The sequence below is a fragment of the Protopterus annectens genome, chromosome 8.part0 (assembly GCF_019279795.1).
Source record: "Protopterus annectens isolate FY-2018-M chromosome 8.part0, PAN1.0, whole genome shotgun sequence".
Classification (NCBI taxonomy): Eukaryota; Metazoa; Chordata; order Ceratodontiformes; family Protopteridae; genus Protopterus; species Protopterus annectens.
In genome coordinates this window covers 490716525-490740656 of record NC_056741.1, presented here as the reverse complement: position 1 = coordinate 490740656, position 24132 = coordinate 490716525, and positions in this window count along the sequence as shown.

Here is a 24132-nt window from a genome sequence, read left to right as displayed (position 1 = left end):
CCTCAACTTTGTCAATGCCAATGCATTGGATCAGCTGGTTGACACCCCCACAAGAGGTTAAAATATCCTGGACCTGGTACTAACCAACATGAGTAGCCACCCCTATGGTGTCATCCTCCTTGGTAAGATCTGACCATAAAGCAATCAGTTTTGAAGTCACAATCTCCCCTGACCTCCTCCTGGCCAGGGTTGAACAAAAAAACTTCTCCAAAGATGACTACAACCTCCTGAGAGAAGGTATAAGCAGCTTCACAACCACCATCCCTTCAGTTGGAACAAGCACTAATGTCTAAGCCAACACCAAAAAAACTATATGAGCACCTATATAGCTGCATGGGCTCAGCAATACCTGGCTGGACCAAATCATCTTCCTCAAGGAAGAGTAAACCTGTCTGGTGGACAGCAGCAATAAAGATACTCTATAATAAAAGGAAAATTTGCCGTCCAGGACCGAGAAGGAGAAGATGCCAAGTTGGAAGCAATCTCTCCTTTGTCTGAACAAGCAAATAAGGTAACTGGTGAAATTCTCTAAGGCTAACTTTGAGTCCAAATTGGCCACATCCACTAAGGACAATTAACAATTACAAGGCCTTCTTCACATACATCCCCAATATCAAAGGAAACTCCCAAATCTGCTCTGAATTGGTGGTCAAGAATACCACATACACAAATGCCATAGATATAGCCAACCTGCTGACAGACAAGTTCAGTGAAAACTTCACACCCTCCTGTCCCCATCAGTAAACCAGGACATTCCCAGCATCTGCGCCCCTGCCCTCATCACCAGGGAGCAGGTCATTAATGCCCTCCATGGGACCAGACAACATCCCTGGCTGTGTCCTACATGAACTCAGGCAAGAGCTCTCAGCCCCTCTAGGCATCCTATTCAACCAAAGCCTGTGCACCAGCTTCATCCCAGCAGAATGGAGGACAGCCACTGTCATCCCTCTACATAAAGGTGGAGCATTTACCAACCCAGGCAATTATGGGCCCATCAGCCTAACTAGCCTGATCTGCAAGGCCATGGAATGCATTTTCATGGACTTTATAAACAAGGACATTGGCAACTTCCAAATGCTTGATTCAACTTTGAAACAGTCACCAAAGCCATAGATGAGGGGAAGACAGTGCACATCGCCTACCTTGACCTAGCCAAAGCCTTTGACCCTATTCCCCACTCCAGCATAATAGATAAACTCTCCCAGCTAAGTATCAACCTGTATGGTATCAGATGGGTAGCTAACTGGCTCACTGATAGAACCCACTCAGTCAAAACAGAGGAAGCCACCTCTAGTAGTAGACCCAGAACAAGCGGCATACCTGAAGTATCAGTCTTGGAACCTCTACTGTTTGGGATATACTTTTCTGAGGTGCAAGCCAAAAACAGTGGTCTGTGGCTGACCACGTTTGCAGATGACTGCAAGCTGGGCACTGCCATAAATTCCCCTAGTGATGTGAACATCCTTAGATAGGGCCTTACCCAAACTAATGACTGGTTCCAGAAGCATGGCTTCACACTAAATGCCAAGAAATGCATCATTATCCCCCTTTGGGGAAATGGCATCCCCTAATCACATTAATAACAATGTACTAAACATGCAATCAGTCATGAGGTACTTGGTCACCTACGTTGATAGCAACCTGACTTTTGACCACCACATTGCCTTCATTGTAAGGAAGGCTTTCTACATGGCTCACCACATAAGTAAGGGTATTTCATCCAGGAACAAGGAGGTCATAACATCCCTGTACTCCTCCCTTATCAGACCCATTATCAAGTACAATGCCCCCTTTGGCATATACCTTACCAAACATATGCAGCAGTTGGAGAGACCACAGAGGTTCCTGACCAGGAAAATCCAGGGTCTCAAACACCTTTTCTATACAAATAGGCTAAAAGCCATGTCCCTCTACTCAGTCTCATACAGACTGCTCAGAGGTGACCTCTGTGTGGCATACAAGGCCATCTCAGACTCAGCCTTGATGAAGTTGCTGCATATTCATAAGTCAAACTCTACTCATGCAACCCACATGCAAGGCCTCAACCTGGTCTGTGACATTAATAGAACTTATTGGTGGGTTAGGTTTGTGTCCCAAAGACTCCCTCATCTTTGGACTAGACTCCTTCTCCATGTCAAGAGGAGTACCTCACTAGCCCTCTTTAAGAGGAACCTGGATGACTGGATGGAAACAGAAAATATACCCTTGGGATCCCACCTGTGTCCCTGCTGGACAGGGAAAACAGGTACTGATTTTGTGGGACCATGGGTGAAATTCTTGGCTAGGCTTAAAAGGGCCTCTGGGCTAATAGCCTAGTATCATCCTATGAACCTATACTCCATCAATGGCATGGTACTTGGCCAGAGACCTCAAACTCCTCACTGGCCTCAGACATGGGTCAGGTTGAACTCAGGGAGGCTTAGGTAAGTCTGAGAGACCCTGTGAATGAGGTCAGGAGCTGGTGACAGCTGATGGCCAGCTGTAGGGAGGGGAAAAAAACATATTAGAAATATATTCTTAAAACATGTATGATAAAACACAAACACCCCTGATTAACACATTTCCCTTGATAATAGTAGCATTAACACTGAATGTGAATGTTTTCAACAGATCAATAGATAAAAGAATTACTGACTTCATACATTTGTGAATAGTGCTGCGTCCTGAGTTACTTGTAAAAGATAATAACAAACTAAAATAGATCAATGTCAGCTCATTCCTGGGTTTTAGCAAAGTTGATGATGCAATGAGCTACTAAGTCATTAAAATTTCTTGTTTAACTAGCAATTGCTTGATGATAGGGTATTGGATAATAATATTTATTACAGGGACAAGAAACAATGCATTTTGGATTATGTTGTCCTTCCTAATAAAAGAGACATGCAATATATTCCATACACAAACATATTTTTTCTTATTAATATGTAGATGCTTTAGACAAGTTGACAGTAGTCTGATAGTGAAGTTTTGCTTGTTACATAGTCTGATTATTAGAAGTTAAGGACAAGTTTAGGTCATGAATCTATATTTTAGAGAAAAATACAGAAGCATAGTGAATGGCTAACGAGTAATTGGTGAAGTACTGAATTGTCAAGTCAAAGGAAAGACCATCTGTACCAATCTAACCTTCTCCAATACATTGTAAACTTGTGGCAGGTAATATGTATTTCTGAGAATGCAGGGGGGTTTCCATTAAATTGTGGAGGCCATGGTCTTTAATGGAGCTTTATTCCCCAGGCCTCTGCTGGGGTTTCCATTAAATTGTGGAGGCCATGGTCTTTAATGGAGCTTTATTCCCCAGGCCTCTGCTGGAAATTGTCTCTGCTCTGTTGGACTATCCTGGGTAACAAATGTAAAAATAAAAGATTTCTTGCTACACACAAATTGGAAATCTGATATTCACTGTAGGGTCTTTTGATACTGCATTTTGGATCTGAAAATAGACAAGCTTGGATGATGAAATCTCCATGAGTAGACATAGAGGCAATCAAGTGCAACCTTATGTTGCATTTCATCTGCTTGTACTTGATATTTTCTATTTATGTATGTTATTTTACAAGTTGTAGGTATTGTACTGCATTCAGCTAGTGGTATTGTATTTTATATTAAGCAGAATCCTTCCATTCTTTAAAACATAAGTGTCAAGGGTATTTTTTTTTCTGCTTAAACATCCACGACATAAATGGCAGTTAGTTAACAAAGTTTGTACAGAAAGTGAACGATACAGCTAATTACATGCCTATTAATACAGAATTTAATATAGTTGCACGTTTCTGGTTGTCATATATTCATACCTGAGGGCCTGTCTGCTGCAATGCCCAATAATTTGGCAAGACTGCTGCATTTGGGATTGTGCCAGTGCAACAAGATATAGGTAGCAGAGCAGAAAAGCATTGCAAATATGAACCACAATGAGTCATTGAAAATGAAGATCTGATCACATAGGATCACCCAGTACTAACAGTTAAAAGTGTTGAAGCAAGAAAATTTGATAGACTAGACAAATTAAAAAAGGACAAATGTAATATTAATCACTGAAATAGATATACATAGTGATTACAGTGTCTTGCTTACTGAGAGGCATACAACTTACAATTCTACAACATGCAATCAGAAATAATAGGAATGTTGGGCAATGGCACCCAGATAATTCCTACAGCAATAGGAGCAGCAGAGTTAAAAAATAAGAATTTTCAGTTCCAACATGTTTCAAGCATGTTTAACTATGGTATCAATACATGTAACGTCATATGTACTGCAGAAGGAGGCAATTATGGGTGCTGATGAATGCACTCTTGGCAAACATCAAAGATTGAAGCAATACAATTTTTATAAACTGTCACTGTATTAGAGACCCTAAACTTTTGGAGAAATTAAAAACATGGAAGAGACCATGGTTTAACATCTCATGAAAACTGGCACCTCATGAATGCAATACTCATATTTCTTCTTATAATGCACTATAAAATATGAAAGATTAATACAGGTATTTAGCATGGAGATTCAACCCACGGCTGCCTGATATTTTGGTATCAAAGCCGAGTGTGCAATCTGCTGAGCCACTGACACGTAGTCATGCTTACAGCCAAAAGTAAAAAAAAGACACCTTTTCTGTGCAACTCCACAAAGTAATATTAACCCCTACAGAATGAAAATTACTTCACAGTGCTGTTTTCTCATAGCTGCTTTTTCATTCTGCTTTAATTAAAGAGGACCACTTTGCTGTATTAAATTTTACTGTAACATCCAGAGTTTACTGCAGTCTTATCACTGCCGGGTAGGCTGTTATGATACAGTGAAGTAAAATTATTATTGACAAAAATGAACTACCCAGATGTGGGTCTCTGTACCGACTCCCCTAGTCTGTAAATGATTAACCTCCAAAACTGCACTAAATTAGAAGAAAGGAAAATGCATTCTAGCATTCAACATTCAGGATGCAGAGAGCACATCTTGGCAAAATATTTTCAAAGCTGCAAAAAGACCAACATAAGCCAAATAAGCTGAGCTTATTTAAAATCTAAGCAACTTTGCCTTTCATATAACACAGATGTCTTAAAAACTAATCAAACAACTTGACACATTCCCCTTAATACAATCACAAAATCATATGGTAAAAGTCATGTGACTCATATACTCAAAATAGTAAAAATAAGTCAATAATGCATACATAGGTTCATAGATAGGTACTAGGCTATCTGCCCGAAGGCATTTATAAGCCTAGCCAGAATGTGTTGGCTTTCGCTGCCCCCTTAGATTAGTTCCCTGTGCATCTGTCCAGCAGAGCCACTGAAGTGATCCCTGAGGTAAACTTTCTGTTTTCCATCCACTCGTCAAGGTTTCTTTTGAAGAGTGTTAGCGAGGAGCTCTGCCTAATGTAGATTGGGATCTTGTTCCAAAGCATGGGAAGTCTCTGGGACAGGAATCTATCCCTCCAACATGTCCTATTTATTGTTGTGGTGAGGTTTAGATCCCTAGAGTGTGTGGCTCGAGGGGATAAGGTTTTCTTTAGGTGGTGCATGTCCATCAATTCTGGGTTGGACATGGTCTTGTATGTCAAGCAGGGATCACCTCTGAGTAGGCGGTATGAAACCGAGTACAGTAAATAATAGAAATATACTTAAACATATGTGCTTTTAAAGGCTGATTATTCTTTGAAAACATTCTTTTCTATTATATACAGAAAATCTGCTTATATAAACAACTTCTTGCACTTTAATATTTTTTGCCCATTATATATTTCAAATAATATGGTACATAACTAAATATTTAGTTTATCTGATTTAACACCCAAATATTCCATTTTATGGTACAATGCTTTGAGTTAACCATGATACTTTGTGAGGGAGGCTATCCTATGCAGTTTGTCAATAACATCCAGGCTGAAATTATTGGTGAAAGGAGTTTTAAATTTGAACCTGTAGTTAAATTTCATTTAATTACTAATGACAGTATGAAAAAAATAAGGAAAGTGGTTCAAAGTCTGATCTTATTAACATTGTTGACAGTGACAGCATTAGAGGTATTGTTAAAGACCTTTGGAAATGTCTTAATGAATGAGGCATTAGGTAATGTTATCTGTGTCAAAGCACAATTTGTTTACAAATAATTACTTGAAAAATCTGTTTCAGCTCAATTTTACATAAGAACTAAAGACATGTTTAAATGTGTGGCTTTTTCTTTTTGGAGATTTATCTATGGTGGAACCAGCATCTAGATGACATATTTTGTATTGACTTTAAGTGAAAACAAGCATTATGACTGCAAAAATACATTTGTTGTGCATATTGCAATTTACAAACACCGTGAATCTTTTTATACCAGCAAAATGAGTAGGAGATTGAACCACAGGATAAGTTAATGCATCAATGCATTTAAAAGCAGAGATAAGTATTATGCTTTAATCAAGCATTCCATTTTATATACTATTTAAAAAAAACTATTTTAATACATTGATAAAATTTAAAGAACTTAATTGCCAGATATTTTTAAATGCTAGCTGTTTACTTGGATTGAATAACAATATTAGTAATACGACCACTTTAAATTATCATATTTTTATGTATATTTATACATATATGCATTATTGGCTTATTCTGTGCATTTGACTCACATGATTTTCATGATCGAATTTAAGGCGAATATTTCTGGTTGTTTGATTAGTTCTAAAGTCTTTGTTATGCAAAAGAAGAAAGCACTTAACATAATTTAAACAAGTTAGTTTATTTGGCTTATTTCATCCATTTTCTGCAACTTTATCTTTGTAGTTTTTGGTTTCTGTTTCCTCCTGTTTTAATTTTCAGTGTATAATACTGTTTTGATAAGGCAGAAGCACATTATGGTCAAGCTGATGAGCATCAGTAGACTCACAACTGATCGCATCGAGTAGATCCAATTAAAATCCCAATAGTAAACAAACCCCCGCCAAACCTCCCAACTCACTCTTTATAGCACATCTCAATATACGTAGCATAAATAACAAAGTTGCTCAACTCCATGCTCTCTTGGATATACGCTCATTTGACATCCTATGTCTGACAGAAACTTGGTTAAAACCTGTAGCTCAAGACAATGACGTCACCCCACCCATATATAATATCTTAAGACAAGATCATATAGCCAAGAAAGGAGGGGGTAGCTATTCTATATAAAGCAGGATTTCAAGTTACTGCTTATGACTACAAATGACCTCAAGACATTAATGCCGAAATCCTTATTTCTAAATTCCAGCTTAATACTCATAAATCCATATATATCATCTATATTTATCTTCCTCCTGGTAATAACACCAACACCCTGGAAAATATCCTAAGCTGGCTATCACTAAACTTCCCACAAGAAACTATAGTCCTTGGTGAATGTAATATTGACTGGAAATGCTGTAGCAATGAACAATCTACTACCTGCATTAACCTATGTGGTTTTTCTCAAACTATTACCTCCCCAACCAGGATAAATAAACCCAATAAAAAGCAAAGTACCTTAGATTGGATATTCATAAATAACCGTCACCAAACATATGAAGTAGGGACCCTCCCTGATGATGTAAGTGACCACTCACTTACCTATATTATCAGGCATAAGACTGATATACCCTTCCCACCCACATTCAGGACAACTCAGACCAATAAAAACTTTAACCTGGATCTCTTCCAAAGTGAACTTAGGGCATGTGACTGGTCACCCATAAAATATCTCCCACTTGAGGAAGCTGTAAAATACTTTAATTCTAAATTCCTAGCCATTCTACACCGCCATGCACCAACTCGTTCTATCAGAGCTAGGACTAAGCCTGCCCTATGGCTCTCAAAAGAAACCAGGCAAAAAATCCTACTTAGAAATAAATACTGGGCTAAATGGCAAGCTACTAAAAACCCTGTAGATCAACAAACATTTAGACAGCTGAGAAATAACACAAAAAGCCATAATTACAAATAATAGAAACTAAAGAAACTTTTACTTACAACTCCAACAAACTCACCAAAATAAACCACAAAAGTTTTGGGCTAGCATTAACAAACTTCTTCACCCAGGTCACTCCATTACACCAACCCCACAAGGCACTGATCATGAGAATCCCAAGCAAACTGCCAATGCCTTCAATACCTTTTTCACAGAGGCCATTCAAACTCTTGCCAGACAGCTAGTACCTGATAGCTTAACTTTGCTAAGCTCAAGTACACTAGCCCACCCCCTCCATTTCACTTGCAACCAGTCCCAACATCATGCATTCTCACCCTTATCCAAAAACTTAAACCAACTACTCCCTCAGCTGACCAACTACCTGCTGAATATCTGCAAATAGCAGCCAAATCTATAGCCTATCCCATTTCCATCCTGATTAACAGAACCATAATCTGAGGAAACATCTCAACTATCTGGAAAATCTCTCACATTATCCCACTACAGAAAGGTAGTAACTCTAATGAATTTTCTATTTACCGCACCATAGCCTTACTTTCTCCTCTGGCAAAAATAATGGAAAAATGCATCCACAGTCAACTACTAGACCACCTAATCCAAAATAACTTACTTTCTAAATGTCAACATGGATTTAGGCCATTCCACAGTACTACCACTTCCCTATTATCCTTTTCTGACTGTATTAATAAAAACCGTAACACCAATATTCTTTCCTCTGCACTCTTTATCGATCTTTCAAAAGCATTCAATATGGTTAACCACCAGATACTTATCAATATCCTCAAATCCCTTTCACTAAATGCATCAGCTATAAAATGGTTCCAATCCTACTTAGATAATAGACAGCAGGCTGCACTATGGGACAACAATCGATCTACCCATCTCCCCATTACCCTTGCTGTCCCTCAAGGCTCCATATTAGGACCTCTTCTATTCTCAATTTTTATTAACGACCTTCACTCAGTAATTCCTCAAGCTACCTGTATACAATATGCTGATGATTCCACATTAATATGCCACTTCTGCATCTGAACTACAGTCCCTAACCCAAAAGGTGTTTAATACAGTAGAACAATGGTTTACAAAGTGCTGCCTCCCCTTGAACCCCAAAAAAACAAAACCCTTGCACTTCACCCCTACCCAGAAGTCCTCACCAGTAGATTTCACTGTCATGTCTAACAATGGTACTCTCATATCTCCCGATCCAACTACCAAACTCCTTGGAATAACAATAGACAACAACCTTAACTATGACACTCATATTAACAACACAATTAAAACTGTAAATAGAAAACTGGGCTCCCTCTATAGGATCAAACCCTTCCTTACCCCAGCAGCCAGAATAACTATTGCTCACCCCATCTAATCTCTACACTCCTCTATGCCTCACCCATTTATACTAATCTGTCAAAAAATAAACTCAACATACTTGAAAAATTCTACAATAACATTGCCAGATTTGCCACTGGCAATCCATTTAGAACCCACCACTGTTACAATTTAAAGCAGCTAGGATGGCTTGAGCTACAAAATCAGCTAAAATTTCACCAACTTACCATTGCCCATAAGACCCTTTACCAACCTACTAATACTCCAATACTTTCTACCCTCATAACCCCCTACAAAAATCTGAATACCTTACGCTCTTCAAATAAACTACTTGTTTGCATATGTAAATCCAACAACCTGGCCAGAGACTCTCTGTTCTCTAACGCTGTTGGAAAAAACTGGAACCTACTTCCCAGTGAACTTGCATCATTATCCTCAATATCACCTTTCAAATATAAACTGAAATTATACCTTATAACATACTGGTTATGCCCCTGCACTAACCCTGACTAACTTCCCCTTTCTATTACTAGCTACTGCTTCCCACTACTTCTCTGTACTAAGTCCAGTTTCCTTGCTAACAAAGAGAATTTTATCTTTTAGATAATACCAATGTTTGTAGTGATTTCATTATTATGATTTGTTAAATGTATGTGATAGATTTGTGATGTAGTTGTGGAATGAGTTGTAATCATTTGTTAAATTATGCATTGTACCAACGTTTTTATTAGAATTGTGTTCTTGGAGCTTATCTACCCGAGCCTCTACTGAAAATGGACATATATCCAGTTAGACTAGCTAGGTCAACAAATGTAAAATAAATAAATACATAAAATAAAATGTACTAGTGTAACTTTAGTACATTTAAGACCTATACACACGAGACAATATTCATAGTCCTGGGCATCACATTTTCTTAGCATTAACTGGCAAAGAGTGGTGCTACATGGTTATGCAAATCATGGTCTTTTAGGATGGCTATGAAAATGAGAACGTGTTTTAAGCACACCTCCCTATCACAAAAGCCTAATATGCTTAAGACATAAGCTATAAGGAGACAGCTGATATGCTGATAAGGGGTGTTACACATTTGTGTATCAGTACGATTCATACAGATGAAAATAAAATACATTTTTTATTGTATTTTAGTGCTTTTGTACACATGGATAAACTATTGTAGAGTCATTGGGGAAAATGTTTCATTTTGGTGCCTACTCTTACCTGGACATACTGCACTGGTGGGGGAAATATTTCATTTTGGGGCATGTGCATATTTGAACATAGTACTGAAGGGATTGCTTGGAGAAATGTTTCATTTTGGGGTTTGTGCATACTTGGGCATAGTACTAAAGGGATAATTTGGGGAAATACTTCATTTTGGTGCCTGTGCATACATAGTCAGACTGCTGAAGTGATTGTAGGGCAAAATAATTTATTTTGTATCATTTTAAGGCTTGTGCATAATTAGAAACACTACTAAAGGGGTTGCTGGGGGAAATAATTTATTTCTGTGTCAGGGAAGTGCTTGTGCCTACTTGGAGAAATAACTGAAGCAATGGCTGGGGGCAACTTTGCAGATTGCAACTCAAATATCAAAGACAGGGCATCATCTTTAACACTGGATGTGCATACCACATGGCTATTGGACTATTAATCACAAGAACACCTAGTCAGCATACACTGGTTTACAGACTTTGTTAGTTACATCTCGTTATACTTAAGGCATTTCATATTAATGTAAATAGCCTCTATGGATCTCACCTTTGTTACGCTTATTCATAAACATCTGGGAAAACCCCTATAGCATTTGTGCAAATGACTATAAATACTGGCCAAAGGTCTGGATCTATCTGGCTGAAATATCTTCCTTTGATAACTTTTAGAAGAATGAATTGCAGTCAAGATCTACATCAGTACATTATGTCACTTGCAACTACTTTCAAGGTCTTGACTATTTTTGATATAGTGATGTAGAATTTCTAATGTATTAAAATGCATTCCTGTTAATTTCAGTGTATATCCACATTCTTTGAGAAAAAATGAGTTGACACCTGACCTTTTTTAGCAGAAGCAAAGCACTAATTCAGTTAAAGGCTTTTACTCACAGTGGCTTTGAAGTTTCACTTAATTAAGCTGATAATGCTTCTTGCATATGTTGCCATGCTCTTGAATGAGAGGAAATATTTCTTTCACTGAGTTAAAAAGTTTCATGCCCTTCTTCTGGGAATATAGAAGGCTTCTTACAGTCAGAATAACTTAATTTCCTTCACCGCTGAGTGTGGTTAAATTAGTTTGGAATCCAAGAACATTCTTTATAAGCAGTCAACTCATTTAACTGTTAATGTTTTTGTGACACAGGATAGCGGAGTATGAGATGAATGCCCACTTCTAGAGTATAGCAGATTAGTGACTGTTATTACTGAATAAATTGTATATAGAAAGCGAACTTTATAAAATAATATTTTATCCCAGAAAGAATACAGCATATGTAAGCATACAAAATAAACACACCTTTCTACTCAAATTGATGTAAAGTTAGTCACAAACATATTTGGAAATATTACAGATATGATGTTCGACATGTAGGGTTAGCATTATGGGAAATGTACAGGAAGAAAGGTGATTCATGAAAAAATTCCCCAGGGCTGATGCAATTCAAACTTAACCATACAGATTATCAAATCCATCACCCAACATTGAGCTGCACCACAGCAGTTGCAGCAACCACAAATCATTTGGCTTGATGTTCCCCAGTAAGGACACTTGAAAGTACTCAAGTTCAACATCTCTTTCAATATAAAGGTTGCCAAATTGTAAGGCAGTCCCCAAGAACATATAGACTAGCAAAACCCTTAGACTGACAAATCACACACAAAGAGCATACACATAGAGCTCTGTGAAGTTAGTAGCTAGATATATGTATACACAGTGTCACACATGACCACAGTGTGAAAAACAAACAAGGCAACAACAACCATTTAATATGTAATTGTATCCTAGGAAGAAGTCCTGGATGTTATGTTGGTCAATTAGCACTCAGGATACTTATGACTGTCACAATATCTGGAGAGCGGGTATTTAAGAAGGTCTTGATTTGATCTACAGTGCTTTTCTAGTTGCATACATTTAAGAAGCAGCAGGTTCATTTGTTGAGGATGTTACTGAAGAGAACATTGTTCAGAAGAGGAGGTCTTGGAATAATTTTGGTTTGCTCTTAGTAACATAGAACATTGGGAGTAATTCTTAAAAGAGACTTTGGACATTTAATTGGTGGAGATATAAAGTTAAGTTTGGAGGTTTGTAACTGACTTAACTCATTAAGTAAATGTGGACAGAAATTTGTCATTTGCTGATATTTATAAACCTCTGACTTATTTTAGTAAATAGTGTATGAGTCCTGTTACATGTAAATCAGCTATGGTTATAGTTATTGTATATAATATGGTCTGACTAAAATGTAATATATTTTTATTGTGGATGATTTATGCAGTGGCAGGGAGAAGTCATGAGAAGTAATGTTGTTGTGTCTTAGTGACGCAAGTGTATGTGCTCTAAGGATTATTTTTTTACATGCCAGATTCAGTGACTGTGGTACTTTAATTAGAGAATACAGGATTGGCTTGTGTGAGTAACTAATCATCTGAGTAGGGTGAATTTTGTTTAGTTAGAGAGGACATGGGGATGGGAGGGAAGGATTCTAAGGTGAAAAGAAAAGTGGGGCTCCAAAACTTCACTGCAGCAAAATCTCTGAAAAGTTTGTGAGGCATTTTTGTGATGATTCTGCAAGATAGACCTGCCAAGTAAACAACTATGTTTGACTAAGAAACTGTATCAAACAATACAAGCTGCAGTACCACTTAGATGTAAGTGGATTGTACTAGAAATGGAGGACTAATAAGATAGGGTGGAACAGGAACTGAAGCAAAGGAAATCATATCAACATGCAAGTTTCACAAACTACATACAATAGTCTTGGTATGACTCCTATAGCAACCATTTTCCTACTATGTGATCTTAAGAAAATTATTTGATCGGCCATCACTCCCAGGTTACACCTAAAAGGTACTGTTTGTCTGGTGGGCTTACAAAGTTAACAAGTATTTTATCTATCTATCTATCTGTCTGTCTGTCTATCTATCTATCTTTCATTTTTACTTCCTTTCTTTCCTTTGATCTTTTTTTTCCTTTTTATAGAGCTCTGGACAACCTGGGCCATACAACACCTACTGACCAGAGAACAACAGATAATATAAATGTCCTTCTGTTAGAAACACTGGTAACTTTGAATGTTGTCATATTAATCAACCAGATGAGCAGGATGACATGCAGCAGATCTTACTTTCTCAAATGAGTAGCAAAAGGCACTGAATCTCAGATAAGAGAAGTTCCATAAAATATTTAAAGTCAGAGCAACTGCAAAATCACTGTTGAGGATGGGAGGGACAATGCCACTGGCTAATGACCAACTCTGTCATTTCTGTTATTAAAACTGAAAATGAGAGACAAATGGGGCATAGGAAAAATGACACTAAGACAGCAACTGCCAGTACAGAGTTGAAAAGTAGTTAATATTTTGCTAGAGCCATCTCCAATTTTATGAAGTAGACTACAGCATATACAACTGAAATACATTATATTACACAGAACTTTAAATTGCTGTGCCTTACTCTATAAATAATAGCAGGATGTTTGTAATTAACTAAATGTTTTGAGTTTTTTTCATCTAGAATAGCAGTTTTATTCCAAAAAGAAAACAAAGTAAAGTATGTCAGATACATGCTTGGCTGTAACTTGTGGTTATAGGTACACAACCCCCCCCACCCCCAAATAATACATAATGGCAATTAATGATGTATTATGCAATATACAAACAAAACAAAGTCAGTTTAATCTTGCAACAGCCAGACAGCAGCTTTTCTTTAAAGAATATGTAATGTTATTATAAAAACAGTGCTTAATATAGGCTAGAAGTAAACCACAGAAAAGCTCCTAGAATTGTTTTAAATGTAATAGGAAGATAGCTGAGATGACACACCCATCGGGGCCTTGAAGCATAACTTAACAGTAAAATTCAAATTCACTTTCATTAATATACTTACTAAAACACCATTGCAGAGAAAGAAAACAGACAAAATAAAATAAAACAAGTATGCATAAAAAGCAGAAAATGGACCCTAGTCGTGCAAAGAGAACTTGAATATCATATATTCAGCATATAAACTGAATATATAGGTTGACAATATTCAGCCTTGTTGTCCTTTCCCAGGGATGAACCAGTTAGCTGTTTCATAGATGGTTGTAACTGATGCTTCTTGTTCTGCATAAATATTCCTCAGGAGGCAAATAAGATGACTATACCCCAATTCTTTTAACAAATTACCACTGTTTTTTATAATCCAGCATAGCCAATAAAGCAGAAGCAACTATTTTTGTGGACCTCCCTTGAATTTTCCTTTATCCAGTAGATGTTGCCAATATTATATCTGGTGCCTCTGCCATTTATAAAACCAGCTTTTATGTTTTGCAGTTTTTACATCCATATATTTAAAAGAATTTAGTTTGCATGATCTTTAGAATTACCTTGCTAACATGTGAAACAATTGCACCTGTTTGATAATTTAAGCACTCCATGGTTTTGTGGCTAGCAACAGCGTTGCTGCCCAGGAAACTGTGTAAAGCAACACAGACAGCAGCAGACATGTACAGCTGATTACCTACAGGCAAACTAGGCCTGTGTGATTGCGTGGAATGCCAAAAGGATTGCCAGAGTTAATAATATAGTAATATATATAATCCAAACACAGAGTATCCGTAATGATCCGTAATGGTACATGGACTGCCATTTAAAATAAACAGTCAGGGGAAGTGTGTGTATTGAATAGGGACATACAGATGAATTGTAGGAATGAACACAGGGAAAAAGGACAAGTGAAATGTCTTAATGTACAGCAGAGGAGGGCATGTCAATTAATACAGTTGTAGAAGGAGCACTAATCACCTATCAACATGACAGAGTATGGACAACACAGTGAAAATGTATATTATGTGACTGTCACACAAGGTGACATAACAATGGAGAAGATGGTTTTGTGATATAAGCATCCTGACATGAACGATGGAGAGGACCTCTATCAGGGATGTTATATACATTGGGGTTAGGTGCATATTGTGAAGCTGTGCAAAATGAGTTGTCTGAAATTGACTGTAATGTCAGCAGAGGTCTCCACCAAGTGGGACACATAGTTACAAGCTCATGGACAACAGTAAGCAGAAGCACACACAATCATGGACAATCATGGACAATATCGGAATAATACCACTATTAATCCCATGTCTCTGACACAACATATGTGATTGTGAGTGAACATAGATGGTTCTGCATGAACACACATCTTTCATGAAATGTCAGCAATCTACAAGGGTAATCAAGCACACTGTCCTGAAACTGTAATGTCTACAGTAGGTGTTAAGAGGGACACTGCTATACCTGTATGTGACATTATGATCAATCCAGGCTATCTGATAGGTGTGAATGGCATATATATGGCACAATCTACACAATCTACACTATCATGAAGGTAACCCATGCCATAAATGTTATCAAATAGCTATGTATGCACTGTTTGCATCACTGGAACAGATATCACAAATGCATCTGGTATAACACCTTGATGGGGGTTCTGCACCATTAGACAGTAATGTTTATGCAACAAGAAGAATACCTAGGTATGGCCAATAAGATAAATGAGAGCTCACTGTGGCAAAGGTGGTACACTTGAGTTATGCATCCCTGAAAGATGTGTAGGAAGGTACGTATGTAATGGAGGGTGCATTCTACTCAGTTATTGGTGTGATGAAGGCTGTGAACTATGGAAGTATTATGGCCTTTGATGAGGATATCAGCACTTACTCAGTAGTTGTGTTTCATACAAGGGAGTAGTTATTACTGTGGGCACATGCTTTTGGATGTTCCACATACTATCTACCTCAGTACACAGGTCATATACCAGTTGGTCAGCTCATAGAGTTGTGATGTCTACATTATCATTGTGTTGTGCATTTATTTGCATAACATACCTTTCTGAATTATATGAAGAGACACATGACTGAACTGTCAGATTATGTGTCCCAAGGAAGTATGACCCTAGCCCTAAGTAGCACTCTACCTTCACCCGGGATGATGCCAAAATATAAACAAAATTGATGGACTTCAACAACTGCCTTAATTTCTGGTGTCAGTCCAGGGCATACCAGAATTTCTCAGCCTGGGCTTACATGGTTGACAAGCCATGCTGCTTTGATAGAGATTGTTTGAAACTCTGTCCTCTAGGCTGTCAGATACTGGCAAAGGATAGCACCTCTCTTAGGCAATGTGAAAGCAACAAAAGTTCCAACATAACATCCACTGGAGGCAAACTCAAAGTTCTGCTGCTTAATGATAGGAGTCTAAATATGAAGCTGCACTTGAGGAAATGGCCAACCTGCTAACTGAGAGACTTGGTGCAAACTTCATCCCCCTGGCCCTACCAGCCATACCCCAAATCATACCTGACACCAGTTCCCTACCTACTATCGCTAGACATTGGGTCATATCTGTACTCTCCAAAGCTATAAACCTCAATGCTACCAGATAACATCCCAGGTTGCTTACTAAGCAATATAAAACACCTAGAAGACAAAATTAGTGTCCTCTTTAACCATAGCCTGAGAATGGGCTTTGTTCCAGTGGAGTGGAAAACAGCAGCAGTAATCCCCTTGCACAAAATGGGGCGTTCAACCAACCCTGGGAACTATAGACTTATAAGTCTAACCAGTCTCATCTGAAAGCCAATGGAAATAATCATCATGGACCTTATCAACAAGGGCATAGGTGACCTTCAGACTCTAGACCCAACCTGCTTTGGCTTTGTTATGGGTAGATAGTGTTTATTAAACCTAGTAGACTTCTTTGAGAAAGTCACTAAAAACCTGGATGAAGGTAAGATAGTGCATACCACCTATCTTGATCTGGCCAAGAGTTTTGACACAATCCTCCACTTGGGTATCAATGAGAAATTCTCTCAGCTGGGGATTAACCCCTGCATCTCTAGATGGTTAGCCAACTGGCTTACCAACAGAACATATACAGTCAAAGTTGGTGACTCACCCTCTAACAGTAAAGCCATCACCAGTGGCATACAACAAGGATCTGTGCAGGACCCATTATTGTTCAGAATCTATTTCTCAGAAGTCCAGGCTAAAGTATACAACTTTTGGCTTACCAAGTTTCCTGAAGATTGTAAATTGGCTGCAATCATTGAGTCCACCGGTGATGTAAACATATTATAGGAGGTGCTAACACAGACAAATAATTGGTGCCAAAGCCACATGGTTTAAAAATAAATCCAAAAAAGTGCCATTATTTGTGTCTTTTGCAAAGCTGTGTTCTTGGCTAATTATAACATTGGCAACACCCCCTAGGTTCAAACCCATTTGTGCAAGATCTGGGAACACACGTAGATAGCAATCTGAACTTTGATCACCAAGTTTTCACAGTTTTAAGGAAAGCCTTCTACGTCATGCACCTCATGGCCATCGTATCCAGGTCTGTGGATGTTATAACACCACTGTACTCGGCCCTCATAAGAACACTAATATAGTACAATGCTCCCTTTTGCATGTACCTCACTAGATACCTGCAGCAACTGGAGAGTCCACAGGGCTTTCTCAACAAGAAAATACAGGGCCTAAAAACTATGCTATCATGTATGTGTATAAAGCCCTGTCACTGTACTGTGTATCATATAGGATGAGGTGCCTTTTGCCTGGCCTACAGGCCAGTTTCTGACCCTGCCCTGATGGAAATGCTGCACATCTGCAAATCTAATGGCACAAGAGTCACTTGCTCTAGAGATCTTAACCTAGCCTGTGACATTAACAGGACATGCTTGAGAGGCAGCTATGTCTGATAACATAAGCAAAGTCTGGTGAGAGGAAGGTGGCAAGAGCAGTGTTTGACATGCTGGTGTAAAATGCTCTCTCTAATGACAAACAAGTGCACAAACACACATACACACACACACACACACACACACACACACACACACACACACACACACACACACACACACACACACACACACACACACACACACACACACACACACACACACACACACACAGCGGTTGACTGCAGTGAGAACAGAATCCCTACCTAAGTACATGGACTAGAAACTTCTGTATTTAATGCAAAAACCACAGCACAAGTCTGACTTGGAGAGTGTCAAACAACACTTTATAATGATGACATCAGCAGTGTCTGGTGAAAGAAAGATGGTAATAGCAGTGGCCGACTTGCTGGTGTAAAATGCTCTCTCTAATGTCAGGCAAGTGCACAAACACACACACAGACATACCAGTTGACTGCAGTGAAAACAGAACCCTTACCTGTCTAAGTGCATCAATGCAAGTGGCACAGCCCTTGGAGAGTGTCAGACAACACTTTATAAGTGATGACATCAGTAGTGTATGGTGAGAGGAAGATGGTAATAGCAGTATCTCACAAACTGGTGTAAAATGCTCTCTCTAATGTGAAACAAGTGCACAAGCATGCACAAAACACACACACACACACACACACACACACACACACACACACACACACACACACACACACACATGCACAAACACCAGTTGACTGCAGTGAGAACAGAAGCTCTACCTAAGTACATGGACTAGAGAACTCAGTACTTTATGAAAGCTCCACAGCACAAGTCTGATTTTTTCAAGGCTGCAGAACACTTTATAGTGGATGACATTATTATTGGATGTTTGAGAGAAGATGTTGGGAGGCCTGTCTGAAATAGATAGCTAACCATGTATAACTGTCAAGATATTAAAGTTCTGCATATTGCCAGTTTGATGAGCATGCAATGTGTAGTATTTGCTGTTGTGTTTCCATTGTGTAGGTATACGTTAAGAGACAGCTTTATAAATTATATGCAAACAGTTGTCCACATTAGAACAACTACTGGAAAATCTGAATGTGTTTTGTGATTATAAAGATATGCATGGTCTATAAGAAAGCATTTGTTATCGATTTCTGTAGTGTAGGTTGATATATCTATGAACAAATACTGAAATACTAAGTTTGCAGTGCATGGAAGGAGTTAACAGATGGCTGAAGTGTAAATATTTATTTTAAATGCATATTTATACTACAATGACATAATTATTTATTCTACATTCACTGTGTGTTACCATAGCATAGCATGTTTAAGCGATATTGCGTGGAGGTAACTGCACCATTGAAAAGCCATTCAGTGTCACTTGGCATTGTTGCACATGCCAAACTCTGAGCAAACAGAGAGGACAAAAGGTGCTTTTTTACTTATGTGTTTTGTGTGTGATTCTATATTTTGACCAGATTAAAGGTGTTAAAATGGAATAGATAGGAAAGCAGTGAAATGGGTGGCAAGCAGGGAGAAGAACAAAGGGAAAGAAATATTGGAATGTGCATGAGGGATGTAGGAAAGAACCATAGTTATCCACTTCTTCAACAGTGTAAAATGAGAATATGTACAGAATATTAGCTGAATTTAGATTGTCACCTCAACAAAAAGGGGTGATAATATGATCATGTTGTATGGCCAATTAGACCAAATCATGAGTGTCAAGAAGACACGTGTGTGAAGTGGAGAACTATGTATGGGATAATTTTTTTTGTGGGACAGGTGTCCGTTTTATTTTTGTTTTTTACTTTGGTAATAAATCAATGTTGAGTAAGGGAAGTAGGTATTTCTGTATCAGGTAAGTAGGGTAGATGAGGAAGCAGATGCAAACAAACAAGAAAAACAAGACAAGACAAATGGACAGTGAGGGACACAAATGGTTGGGGGACACCATGATTGGGGTTAGGGAGGGGACAACTGATGCCTATGCCCATCAAACATGGGGACAGTGAGAATGTAGTCCTCACTTGCAGGACTGACATCACCGCCCCCTTACTCTGCTGGCTGTTAGAGTGCTTGACATCTTCTCCTTTGGACCATAATGGAGAGCAGCCTCTCCATCCAGCATAGGTGTGCATCAGTAGTGCTATGCATAACCCTACATACCAACCATGGCTTCACCTAGTGGGCGATAAAATCCCCACCTTTGCCAGTAGTCCTGAAGGGTACCACATCACCAGCTGCCAGGTTAGTGTTACCTGAGGCAGCAGATAGTGCAGGGACAACAGAAGCAGTACTCCCAGGTTGGGTCCCAGATGTGCTGGAGGTCTGTGCCAGAGCTGGTGGAGCAGGGGCAGGCTGAGCCACTGTGGTTAGCCTACTTCCTTGTGCTGTAAAGCATTTTGGGATTTGTCAAAGATGGATGACATGGAAACATTTTGATGGCACATAGAAAAAAAAGAGATAAGGGTTGGGGTTTGAGAAAGAAATTATAAAATTAGTACCATCATATATGATATACACTGCATTATCACAATAATAAAAGTATTTTACTTGAACTTATACTTTTTAAGTATACTTTTTAACTACTACAAACTATAATTATGGATTGCTCAATGTAATTCTTGCAATGTGCAAATGTAGCACATATACTTGGTCCAATTATACAGATTAAGGTAACAGCAGGGCATTTATGCCACTGGTATAGAAATTAATTTATGTAATATTTTTAAAGGATTGCACTGTTTTATACTTGTTACTTGTGGGATTTAAACCCACATCTGACTACACTCTTACACTTGACTACTACAGTTGGTTTGTGCTACAGATTGAAGCATGCATGCCTGCTTTTACTGTTAGGGTATGCATGCTTATTTTGCTGCAACTACATAGAAAAGAACATTTTAAGTTAAAAGCTGCAGTAGTACTTCTCTTGCGCTGTATATATAGCCCTTCCTTTCTTCATTCTCTTTAGACACTCAGCATGAGCATCTCCATTCATAGTTATCTCTGCATTAGCTGTGGAATGAAGATAAGAATACAAAAGAGCATTATCATACCAGTCTTGCCTATACGCAGCTTTCTATCTACTATAAATTGTCTTTATTAGTATACTTAGACAACTGTTGGATGTTACTAGTCCTGAACTCATCCAGTCACTGATTGAGTGTATCTTTCTTGGGCCTTTTTAGGTCAATAAAGTGATGCCTCCATTATTCGCCAGTGTGTGAAATCTCAGTCATACTGGAGACAGCCCTGGACAGACTATTTTAAGCCTCAGACTTGCACTGGGAGCAGGTATAGTCCCCCTGCAAAAAGTGGTGCTTTACAAGGAGCCCAGTAAAGATTCTAGACTCCTCAACACTCCACCTCTGCACCCTAAATTGGGCATCTTTCCTTCTACCATCAGACATGTCTAACCAGAGATAACTGCAATAGCTAGTAATGATTTCCTGCCAGTGCCTGTTATTGCATTTACAGGTAGTGCACACATCTGAACAATGATGCCAACCATGTTTGTGTGACATTAATCAGAGAACTACAGTGACAAACAGAGAGAAAAGCAGTTTGAAAATTGGAAGGTCAATCTAACACTTGGCATTAGTTTGTGGGTTGTTTGTTGCTGGAACTGTTAGGTGATTTCACTTTGCAGACATGCTGGGGGCATATATTTCATTACCTGACACATTTTGTGGTTTGACTTTATACACTGATAATTTGATTTTTACAATGTGGGATTCAAACCTATGCATAACAGACAAAACATTGTCTTCTACCTTTGCCACGGAATAAATGATTCTCAGACATAGTTATAAATTATATATATATATATATATATATATATATATATATATATATATATATATATAAATACACATGACAGATTGAAGGGTTAACCATGTATTTGTGTGATCTGCCAAGGTCCTGATTTATGCATTAATGTGTGTATGAGTCTTACTGAAGTCTGAAGACCATCCAAGGACAGATAGCACAATTATAATTAATGAAAACTAGTAGTCTGTATACCCTCAGTCATACATATAATTCATATGAGCTCCAATCCTATACATACTTAATGTTATTGCTATCTATAATTATCTTTAATGTTTTTAATGTGACATAATATAAAGTGAAATGGAACAACAGTAAAAATATTTGGGATTTCCTGTATTAGAACCCAGGGCCATCTGTAGTGCAGCCCTGCACTTTTACCTGCTGCCACAGGAATAGTTCAATAACAGTTGGATATTTCCTTATTCATTAGTAACTTCTTTGTGTTAACTGCCACACAACACCATTTAGAGTGTTTGCGCAATGCCCAATATACTTGACAGAATGTATCCATTTTGAAATTGTTGACTGACTACTTCCTCTCTGCAAGTGTTCTGGACTTGCAGGTGTTGGGGCAGGTTACTAATTGCTGCATAATATTGCTAAGCAGTGTTGCATGATGAAAAGCAAAACATGCAACAATGTATCCTGTTTGAAATCTAGAATGTATGCATCCTATCAGCAGGTGTTTTGTCTGTTTTGTGTGTGAGCCATTACTCCAAATTTGAACAACAGTAAGCATCATGCAAACAAGACAAGTACAGCTAAACTTGTTTAGACATGTGAGTAGTTTTTATTAGGTGTCATCCTTAAAAGATAATGGTGGGATTTGAACCCTGATCTTCAGATAGTATATACTGTGTGGATCAATTGGTTTAGCAGATGTACTAAACACATGAGTGATTCATAGGTGTAGTTGATGTACTGGTTATCAAAGAAGTACGTTACATGACATTTATTGTGATTATCCATTTCCCATGTTTGTGCTAAGTACTGGCATTAAAAAAAAGAAAAGAAATCTATAAAATAAACAACACTACAAACTATATGTTATTAAAGGCCCCTATCAGATCATTTATCAAAGTTTCAAAACTATGAAAGTCATGTGGTCAGTACCATATGATTGAAGTTTTGAAACTTCAAACATTTTGAATGGAGATCTCAGTACAGTGTAGAATGGGAAATTTACCATTTTCCACAATGTAGTGTGATTCTTGGACTTGGTATATTTAATTAGCAGGGAATGTGGGTGGTGCAGGGAGGATTACCCCCCCCCCACAAAAATGTTAAAAATAGATTTTTTTCAATGCTTGAAGTTCCAAAACTTTGATCATGTGGTCTCAACCATATGAATTTTGAAGTTTCAGAGCTTTGATAGTGTGAAATAGATCTGTTTGTACACATGAAAGATTTCTAGACAAGTCTGGAGTTGAACTCTCATAGCAATGAACCTTCAGTACACAATAAGGGTGTTTTATACCTCTTTGCCACAGAAATAGCTTTGCAGCAGACAATGAAAATCATTGTGTGTACAAGCAAGTGTGACATCATACACAGGCAAGACATATGCCACTTTTGCACTTCTGAGATGTTTGTACATGTATTAATTTCAGATATAGTACAATGAGTGATCACACAATCATTTATGACTATTTTCAGTTTGGGGTGAGGGGGAAAAGCCCCCCACTTAATTAGGGTTTAAAGGTTTTTGTGGTGTCCATCGGCCAAGCAAATTTTTTCCCTGGGAAAAAAAGTCACTTAGGTGGCTGTTCGCAGTTTTGAAGTTTAGCTGTCAATGTTAAACTTTCATTGATATAACAGAGAAGCATTTTCAACAGATGCAGAGGAGGTCAGATGTTCCTGAACAGAAACTGTGAAATGTGTGCTGCATACCTACGTATAAAACCTTGATAGAATTACTTCTACACTTTATAAATCTAACCTGGCTGAGACACCCACTGGAAGTAAGGGGGTCTGAACTGCAGTTGTGTTTTCCTTCTCACTACTTGTAGTCATTCACAGTTGCAATCCATTAGCATCAAACATTGGGGGAGTGCCTGAACTATGTTTACATCAACTACATGGAGCCAAGAATCTGGGATTCAACAATTTTTTATGA